Source organism: Odontesthes bonariensis, chromosome 8 (genome assembly GCF_027942865.1).
Source record: "Odontesthes bonariensis isolate fOdoBon6 chromosome 8, fOdoBon6.hap1, whole genome shotgun sequence".
In the NCBI taxonomy this organism is placed as follows: Eukaryota; Metazoa; Chordata; class Actinopteri; order Atheriniformes; family Atherinopsidae; genus Odontesthes; species Odontesthes bonariensis.
The window spans coordinates 28,475,560-28,486,186 of record NC_134513.1 but is presented as its reverse complement, the minus strand read 5'-3'; positions in this window follow the sequence as shown (position 1 = coordinate 28,486,186).

Genomic DNA, 10,627 nt, shown 5'->3' with positions numbered 1-10,627 from the left:
CCCAGAGGCTCAGTGAATTCAACTATGTAAGGTTTTATTGAGTGGCGTGTATCCACGCCAGGCGGGGAGTGTTTTGTTACAATCGGTAAATCTTTTATTTTGAAACAGGAAATGCATGTCGAATTTCAGGTGACTTATTTCCTTGCTTATAAACAGGAAGTGAGGAGAAGCATGCTGCAGAGTTGCTGTATTTGTTAGTTTTTTCTACCATGTTGAATCTGCCTGCATCTTATGCTCTTTGATGGCATCGTTGGTATGTATCAAGTAGTTTTATTGTTATTAATGATTGCAGATTCACAGATTATTTTTGTGTCAATGTTTTTGAGAAGTTTATGCAGAAAGTCTATTGAGTCATTATAGTTACTGTTACTGTTGTTAAAATTCATGTAAGGGAAGAAATGTGAATAAATAGTTGATTATACGTTAAAATATGTTAAAAATACAATGGCTTTGCAGGTAAAAAAGGTAATAAATACATGAAAGGTAGCAGTTAAAAACAAGCACTTTAGTTGATTTAAGAATCAGTATATTTACATGGTGTGTGTATGTAAGTATAAAGAGGAAGCAATTTTATTTGTATTCATTATGTCTTTGTGTGTTTTAGTTTTACTCTTTCTTACGTCATTAAACCTGTGGACAAGGGACAGCTGTCTCCAGAGTCGTGATGTTAGGAAGGAGTTTGTCTAACTGCCAAGGTGTATCACAGCACATATACTGAGGGCAGCATAATCTTGTTTCTACAGTGTCCTTGACTGTTTTGAAAGGAGTTTTCAATAATTTGTATCATTAACATTATTACCTGTCCCCCATTTTTCTGAGTCTGGTCCAATGTGGGTGTAGATCGGATGTTTGTTAGGTATTGGTTAGTTTTAATGAATACCATGTTCTCTCACATTTAATTTCATGTTCAATACGTGTGTATAGTTGCGTTTCTTTAGTTGCACTGGCACCTACTGATTGATTTTTCGAGACAGTGAAAGTGGTGATATGATACACTGCACGAAAAGAGGGATTTGTGTCACTGGACGGCAGTGAACATCCGCGAATTTGCCTAATTTTCGGACGCACCTGGGCGCTTGCAGGCAGACAAACTTTAAGTTTGTTGAGCGACAAAATCGTCGGAAACGAACCCGACTCGCGGCGGGCTCTCACAGCGGGGTGCTAATGGCTCAGCGATTAGCACCCCGCTGTGAGAGTGCCTGGACCTCTCACTGGCCTCGCTGGTATTGGACGAAAAAGGCACGTGATTACATGAAAAAGCTCCTGTAAAGCTGACTGCCCATTGGCCAATTAGGTTAATATATGCATACTTTATATTGGCATATCATTCAGCAATTATGATTAATAATTGTGATTATGATTACTAATATTCCTGGGATGTTTGTGTACTTCATATATTCACGTCATTCTTATAAGCTGCACTATGACTAGGCTATGAATGCAGGCATGAATGACGTGAATCTATTGAGGAAATGAAAAAGGAAACTTTTTTTTAAAGCGCTTTTATTGCCACACCACACAATGTACATAGCTTACATTGTAATAAGAACCATGTTGATAATAAAGAATTGAAAACTATATACACACACTGCTGTAGCCTACAATATACACAATAAGCCTAAACGCCGCCGTTTGGAATCCGCATTCTTCTCATTACTCCGGTCCCTGCAGGGTCTGCGGGGGTTGTCAGACGTCCTCATCCTGGATCAGAAGCTGGCTTCTGGGAGCTGTTGGAATAACCAATAAATAATCAAAACATAGTCTATCCATGCACAGCATATTGACAACTTGTCTATAAAGTAACAAAAGTCATATTGACAGCGCGTATATGTTCTTACTCTCTTTCACTCTTCTGTGGTGAGACTGGGAGTATTTCGGGTTGGCTTCAAGACGCGCCTGTAGCACAGCACACAGGTCCGTCACGCAGATAAAAAACAAACAAACAAGAGGAATGAATAAAATGACCAGTGCTTAAAAGTATCAGTGCCAGCCGTGGTAAAAGTCAGCGCCGCTCACCCTGGATAGTGTCCCCGTCTGCCTCTCTGAAGTTCGGACTGTTTGACACCGCCTCCTTCAAGCGACTCGTTACATCCATATTGTGAGGTGACAGTAGCCTGTAAAAACAAAAGGCCTATGGTTAATAAAAAAAACTGCATTAACGTAACGTAACATCGGGTCCAACTCAACTAAATATTGTCACACCGTGGTGAGGTTAAGTTGGGTTTTTGTCTTGTCTCGTCATTTCCTGTTTTATTTTGAAAGACTAACTTCCCTCTCGTTCCAGGTCACTTGCCCTTCCTCTCGTGTTCCAGTCTGATTGTGGTATGAAGGATTCCACCTGTTTCCCATTACCCCTGTGTGCTTAAGAGTCTGCGTCTCCCCCTGTCTTGTGCCAGTGTGTTGTATCTGTCCCCGTATAGAGCATCATCCTCGCGTTCGTTCCAAGCCTGTTTTTCCCAAACCCGTTTCCGAGTTCCCAGTGGTATTTCCTCGTAAGAGAGATTTTTTGTTTTTCCTAGAGTAATATTTGATAATATAGAACCTGTAAGAGTTACAGAGGTAATTTTTGTTATAGCCCTTTTGTTTTCCCTCCTGAGTGGAGTGGCCCTTTTGTTGGTAAAAGTTTCATAGCTTAGTTCCTCCGATTTTTAGGAGAGGTTTTTCTTTTCCTCCTCAGTAGGAGTGATATTTAGTTTAATCATAACGTTTCATGGTCTTTTGATTTCTCCTCCGCTAGTGGAGTGATTTTGAGTTTTGATAATTTTTATAGAGATATATTTCTCCACTTTTGGAAAGTATAATCTTAGAGTAATATTTCATAGCCCTTCTTAGCTTCTCTCACGAGGAACGGGTCGATCTGTCGCCTCTAAATAAAAGTCTTGGATTTAAACCTCCTGCATCTGCGTCCTCCATTCTCTGGTCTTGACAGATATTGGGAGAACATTCACTTATTCTTACCCTTGATCTGGATTATAATGCCACGGTGAGTTATGCAGGCGGCGAACTGCTTCCTATAAATTGAAAACACGAAATACATTTTTTTAAATACAGCAACTCACACTGGTTTTCACGTGATGGACAAAATTAAGTTGAGTTTAGCCTAAAGCCACAGTCAATAACCTACTCTTACCGCGATTTTCGGATTCTGTATCCGCCTTCTCTTGTGCGCTCTTCAACTTCTCTGGAATGTAACTCCAGTGCGTTCTCGACGGCCATATTGCCTCCAACCTAGCGAATCTCTGGTCGATTTCCCCCCAGCACCTTCTCCACGACCGTATCCACAGTGCTGGCCACCATACGAGACATCCCGGTCATAGCATTCAACAGGACTTTCATTTTATCTGCCTGTAAGCAAGTGAGTAAGTAAGTTTAAGATACAGCACATTTAAAATCAGCGAGAACTGTCCCAAGTGCTGTACAGTGTCAACAAGACTAAAATTAAGCAATCAAATGGTCATGTGCAAGTAGAAAAAAACACACAAACCTGTAGACCCGCAGAGAGTTGCTGGGGAGTTGAAAGCAAGTCGTCTTCCAGCCATTGTATTCCGCAAACCAGGTCAGTTTTCACAGCACGGGACCTCAGCGATTTCTGTCTACCTTGTTGCCGCCAGATCTGCTTAAACTTTTTGTTTACACTGCACGACACAATGTTTCTCATACGCGATTGAACGAGAGCTTATGCGAGCCGTTGAGCTCCACCAATCATATGCGTATACGTCATTACACGGAATACTCGCGAGACAACCTCCCGTCCTTTTGCTATATAATGTTGTCTGACCACAGCTGGCAAATTTGCACTGTTTTGACACAAAAATGGACTCTGCAAGGACAAAGAAAAGACCTCGGCGATATTGTGACACTGAATGTGACGCTTTGCTTTGCGGTAAGACGTGTTGCATCACTTCCTGTTACCTTGCTTGTGCACTGTAGAATTTCTTGCTCCGCTTGGAGTACTGATAATCACTTTATTTCTATCTATAACTTACACAATTTTGCATTGTTAAACTCTATAGCTTACCGTTCTGTTCTAACACACTCCTACAGATCTTCAATCTTTATTTTCACTTTTTAACGGTGTGTCTAGTTCTCTAGCGTAGCATGGCTACCGGTTCTCTTCCTCCTCCTGCTTTCACCTGCTCCGTGTGTCAGATGTTTAGTTACTCCTCTGCCTCCTTTAGCGATAATGGTACATGTAACAAATGTAGTCTGTTTGTAGTTTTGGAGGCGAGGTTATCTGAATTGGAAGCTCGGCTCTGCACTGTTGAAAATCAACCGCTAGCGAGCCAGGTCCCTTTAGCCAGTGTGGAGCCACCTAGCGTAGCTAGCTCAATTAGCCTCCCCCTAGCAGAACCCGAGCAGCCGGGATCACAACGTGGCTGGGTGACTGTCAGGAAGAGGCATAGCTCTAAAGTAAAGCCCGTTGTTCACCATCGACCTGTCCGCGCTTCTAACAGATTTTCCCCACTCAGCGACACACCCGCTGAGGATAAAACCCTGGTAACTGGCAGCTCCATAGTCAGAAACGTGGCATTAGAGACACCAGCGGCCATAGTCAAATGCATTCCAGGGGCCAGAGCGGGCGACATAGAATCCTATTTAAAACTGCTGGCTAAGGATAAACGTAAATATGGTAAAATAGTTATTCACGTCGGCGTTAATGACACCCGGTTACGCCAATCGGAGGTCACTAAAATTAATGTTGCATCGGTGTGTGATTTTGCCAAAACAATGTCGGACTCCGTAGTTTTCTCTGGACCCCTGCCAAATCTGACCAGTGATGACATGTTTAGCCGCATGTCGTCCTACAATCGCTGGTTGTCTAGATGGTGTCCAGCAAACAACGTGGGCTACATAGATAATTGGCAATCTTTCTGGAGAAAACCTGGTCTGATGAGGAGAGACGGCATCCATCCCACTTTGGAAGGAGCAGCTCTCATTTCTAGAAATATGGATGAATTTATTTGCCACCCTAAAACATGACAACCCAGGGCTCAGAGCAGGATGCAGAGTTGTAGTCTTGCACACTTCTCTGCAGCTTCCCACCTGCTGCTACCCCCACAATCGATTAACACAAAAGGAGCAAATCCTCTTGTGCAAAAAGAAATGATTAAAACAAAAACTTTAACTGAACAAAAACATCAATCTATTAAATGTGGTTTGCTGAATATCAGATCTCTTCTTTCGAAGTCTCTGTTAGTGAATGAGTTGATTTGTGATCATCATATTGATATATTTTGTCTTACAGAAACCTGGCTGCAGCAGGAGGATCATGTTAGCATTAATGAAGCAACTCCCTCTGACTGTTTAAATGTTCACGTTCCTCGAACCACAGGCAGAGGAGGAGGAGTGGCAGCTATCTTCAGATCAGGGTTACTAATCAGTCCCAGACCCAAGATTAGTTTGAGCTCTTTTGAATCTGTGATTCTCAGTTTTTCCCACGCAAAGTGGAAATCCCAGAAACCTCTTGTGTTTGTTGTTGTGTATCGTCCACCTGGCCCTTATTCTGAGTTTCTGTCTGAATTCTCAGAGTTTTTATCCCAGTTAGTGCTGAGTACAGATAAAGTCATTGTAGTGGGTGACTGTAATATTCATGTAGATGTTGAAAATGACAGCCTGAATATGAACTTTAATTCTATATTGGACTCTATTGGATTTTCTCAGAGTGTTCACAGACCGACTCACTGCCTTAATCACACCCTTGATCTTGTGCTGACTTATGGCATTGAGAGTGAACAGTTAACAGTGTTCCCTCATAACCCTGTCTTATCTGACCATTTTCTGATAACCTTTGAGTTTACATTACTTGACTATACAGTTTCTGAGAAGAAATTTACATATAGAAGGTGTTTATCAGAGGATGCTGTAACCAGATTTAAAGAATTAATTCCATCATCCTTTTCTTCACTGCCATGTGCAGATATGACAGAGGACGACTACCTAAACTTTACTCCAGCAACACTTGACTCTCTTGTTGACAGCACTATAGTTTCAATGCGTACAGCACTGGACAATGTTGCCCCTCTGAAAAGGAAGGTAATCAGTCAGAAGAGGTTGGCTCCTTGGTATAATTCACAGCTGCGTGCTTTAAAGCAGACTGCAAGAAAGCTGGAGAGACAGTGGCGTTCCTCTAATTTAGAAGAGTCTCAGTTAGTCTGGAAAGATAGTTTAATAACGTATAAGAAAGCCCTTCGTAAAGCTAGAACTGCTTATTATTCATCATTGATAGAAGAGAATAAGAACAATCCCAGGTTTCTTTTCAGCACTGTAGCCAGTCTGACTAAGAGTCCGAGCTCTGCTGAGCCAGGTATTCCTTTAACTCTCAGCAGTGATGATTTCATGAGCTTCTTTATTAATAAAATTGTTTCTATCAGAGAGAAGATTGATGGAGTCCTTCCCACTATTATCAGTGATGTATCATCAAGTACAGCAGCTTTAGAAGTATCTTTAGAACCTGATTTATATTTAGGCGGCTTCTGTCCAGTTGATCTCTCTGAACTAACAACAGCAATAGTCTCTTCTAAACCATCAACTTGTGTTTTAGACCCAATCCCAACCAGACTGTTCAAGGAGGTTTTCCCCTTAATTGACACTTCCATATTGGATTTGATCAATCTGTCTTTGTTGACAGGATATGTACCTCAGACTTTTAAGGTTGCTGTAATTAAACCTTTACTTAAAAAACCTACTCTTGATTCAGAAGTGTTGGCTCATTATAGACCTATATCCAATCTCCCTTTTATGTCTGTTATAATTGGCTTTGTTCTTAGACATTAGGAATGAAATAAGTCTCAGTACTTTTCCATATGACCTTAAGTGATGCAGGAGTAGACAGACAAAACAATCATGAAAGTCTGGGAAACCAAGGGCAGATTGATACACACACATTATTTGAATTCCTCAGAGACATTATTTGGGTTAGTACGATTCATATCCAATCACATTTGATCAACCAGGGATCCACCTCGGGAAACTAGGAGACATATATACGAGGTGTAACCGGAGAGACGGGGCTCTGTCTGACGGATTCCTGCGAGAGTTCTGTCAGACTGAGACCAGCGCTGAAATACTCCACTTGTTGCCATGCCAATAAAGACTTCATTTTCACTTGAATTACTCCGGTCCGTTCTTGAGCCTCCTACTAAAAGAACCGAATCTAACAAATGGTGCCGTGACACGAGGTTCGAAGGCTAAAGGACCACCGTGCCGTGCGACCGACCCCCATCCGAGGGAGGACGCCTCGAGGTGATTGGAGGGACAGCTTTTTTCAGACAATCAGGCGCCAGAAAAAAGGTGAGCAGAACACCACTTAATGACTAAATGTGAAATTTCTGCATATTGAATAACCTGAATTAAGTTGTCCTCTGGTCATGGTAAATCCAAGTGTTAATGTACTGTCTGATGTTTGCATGGTAACACGTGAAGTATGATACACATAGTCTCAATAGGGAAAGTGAATAAGTGTCCTGACAAGTGAATTCGAACAAATAAAAGACAAGATAAATTCATTTTATAAATGAATATCCCAGTCGGAGAACTTGTCTTCAAAATTTGTTTCCGTGCACTAATAGCTAAGTGTGGCCGAAGTAGTTTATAAAATCCCCAAATTGAGGGGGGTCAACTAAATAAATAAATAAAATTAGTGGAATTCCGACACGGAAGGTTTCTCCTCTGACGAAAGTTAGGACGAGGGATTGAGACCTCCGGTGTGCGAAGCGGTCTATAATCCCGAGACATAGTCGGTCTGACAAGAATAAATTTATACTGTAGGACACAGGGTCAGATTTTTTAATTTTCATGCAACTGTGGGGTGGGGTTTGCCGCTCGAAGATATTTGACTGCGCCAGCAGATCTCGAGTGGTTTCTGTTCAATATTGGGGGTTGGTATAGATAAAAAGTGGTGAGAACAAGTGGCTGCGCGTGCATAATGCTTTCCCCGAACAAAGCGACCTAAAAGCAAGGGTTATACCAACTGGCCAGTTGTTTTGTTTTGGTTTGTGTTTATTTTATGATTTCTTTGATTTGATTTGATTTTCTTTTCTTTTGTTTCTTTTGGTTTTGTTTTGTTTGGGGTCAATATGAAAAACAAAATTAAGAATGAATTGGGCATTGAAATTGAACCTTTCAAAGAGAGATGCCCTAAGTATAAAAATACAGTGCAAATGACATTTTGCACTACTGCGCTGCGAGATTTGCTAATATTATTCCACAGATTCAGAACCACTACAGGACGCATGGCCGGAGGACTCATAAGCTTGAGTTCTGGGAGGCCTTTCCCATCATGCCAAGATGATGGTGGAAAACAACACAACAAAATTATCCCAAAAGAATAGTAGTTAGGGAGGGGATGCTGAATATCCCTCAAGGAAGCGATGTACTGGTGACCTCTCCTTCCAAGATTAGTTCCGGATCAGAATGCTGAACAGACGTTCAGCCAAGAGGAAAACCGAGCACCGACAGGATTGGACCACAAGAGACCACACGACTCGTCATGTGGTCATCTAAGAAAAATATATAATTTAGAAAGTTAATCATAATTACTCAGAGGCTAATATACTCATATAATCGAGCCTTGATTAAATTTATATGTTTATGTTTCATGTTTAAAGTGTTTAGATAGTTCCTCTTAAAGGCTGATAATGAATCATTTTTAGAATGTCAATTGCCAGTGGGGTGACTCAGCTGTTTGGAGCGGGACCTAGGTTGGTCGGTCGCCAAGTGGAATGGGGCCATAGGTGAATTTTTCCCGGTTCAGCCATCGGGTTTTCGCTCCTATTCGCTGCAAACGGTGGACGAGCCTGCTGGTAATGTTAATTGCCTTATGCAATGTTTGAGTGTCAGTAGTATAGAAATGATGTGAAAATTTTATCAAATTATTATTTTCTACATATAATCTAGTAAGAAATGTGCTCATTGCGGAGTTATTATCAGTTGAGTAAGGAAGGTTTTAAACTTACTAGAAAAGAGTCTCTATTTCTAGAAACTTGATTAAAACTCCTGATATAGAAGGTTTTGCTAAAGCATCACAATTATTTTCTAAATGTGCTTATTTGCAGAGTTATAATCAGTGACTTATGAAGGTCTTAACCCTCTCGGAAAGAGTTTCTGTTCCGAGTAAAATGATGGAATAGTCCTGATTTGAAAGTGTAGCTTAAGCATTACAATTATGTTTACTATTTCCATGCCTGTGCAATGAAGACTTGCTTGCTGCTTTATATGCAATGATGAACAGCTTTCACATAAGCTTACATAATGATACATGAAGTCACTTCAAACCCCCGTGGGAAACTATGCGATGTATATACGAGGTGTAACCGGAGAGACGGGGCTCTGTCTGACGGATTCCTGCGAGAGTTCTGTCAGACTGAGACCAGCGCTGAAATACTCCACTTGTTGCCATGCCAATAAAGACTTCATTTTCACTTGAATTACTCCGGTCCGTTCTTGAGCCTCCTACTAAAAGAACCGAATCTAACATGTCTAAAGTTCTTGAAAAAATAGTTGCAGCTCAGCTTTGTGATCACTTACACAGAAATAATCTGTTTGAAGAGTTTCAGTAATGGATTCAGAGTGCATCATAGCACAGAAACTGCACTGCTCAAAGTTACCAATGATCTCCTCTTAGCCTCTGATAGCGGACTTGTGTCTGTGCTTGTCCTGTTGGATCTCAGTGCTGCATTTGATACGGTCGATCACAGTATCTTATTACACAGACTTGAACATGTTATTGGGATTAAAGGAACTGCATTAGGCTGGTTTGAGTCATATTTATCTGATAGATTTCAGTTTGTTCTTGTAAATGAAGAATCTTCCTCACACACCAGAGTAAGTCATGGAGTTCCCCAGGGTTCTGTGCTTGGACCGATTCTTTTCACTTTATACATGCTTCCATTAGGTAACATTATTAGACAGCATGGCATAAATTTCCATTGCTATGCTGATGATACTCAGCTGTACTTATCTATAAAACCAGATGAACCCAATAGGTTGGTCAGACTACAAGCATGTCTTCAAGACATAAAGACCTGGATGACTCAGAACTGTCTGCTTCTAAATTCAGACAAAACTGAAGTCGTTATCTTTGGACCTGAGCGTTTCAGGGAGAAATTGTCTAGCTATATAGTTACTCTAGATGGTATTTCCTTGGCTTCTAGTTCTACAGTGAGGAACCTTGGAGTTATTTTTGACCAGAACTTATAATTTGACTCGCATATAAAACAGGTTTCTAGGAATGCCTTCTTTCATCTTCGTAATATTGTTAAAATCAGGAACATCTTGTCTCAGAGTGATGCAGAAAAACTAGTCCATGCATTTGTTACTTCAAGATTGGACTACTGTAATTCTTTATTATTGGGCTGTCCCACATATTCTCTGAAAAGCCTTCAGTTGATCCAAAATGCTGCAGCCAGAGTTCTGATGAGAACTAACAGGAGAGATCATATTTCTCCAGTTTTAGCTTCTCTTCATTGGCTCCCTGTTAAATTCAGAATAGAATTTAAGATTCTTCTCCTTACATATAAAGCTCTTAATGACCGAGCTCCATCATATCTTAAAGATCTCATTGTAAGATATTTTCCTAACAGAGCACTTCGTTCCCAAACTGCAGGTTTACTTGAGGTTCCCAGAGTTT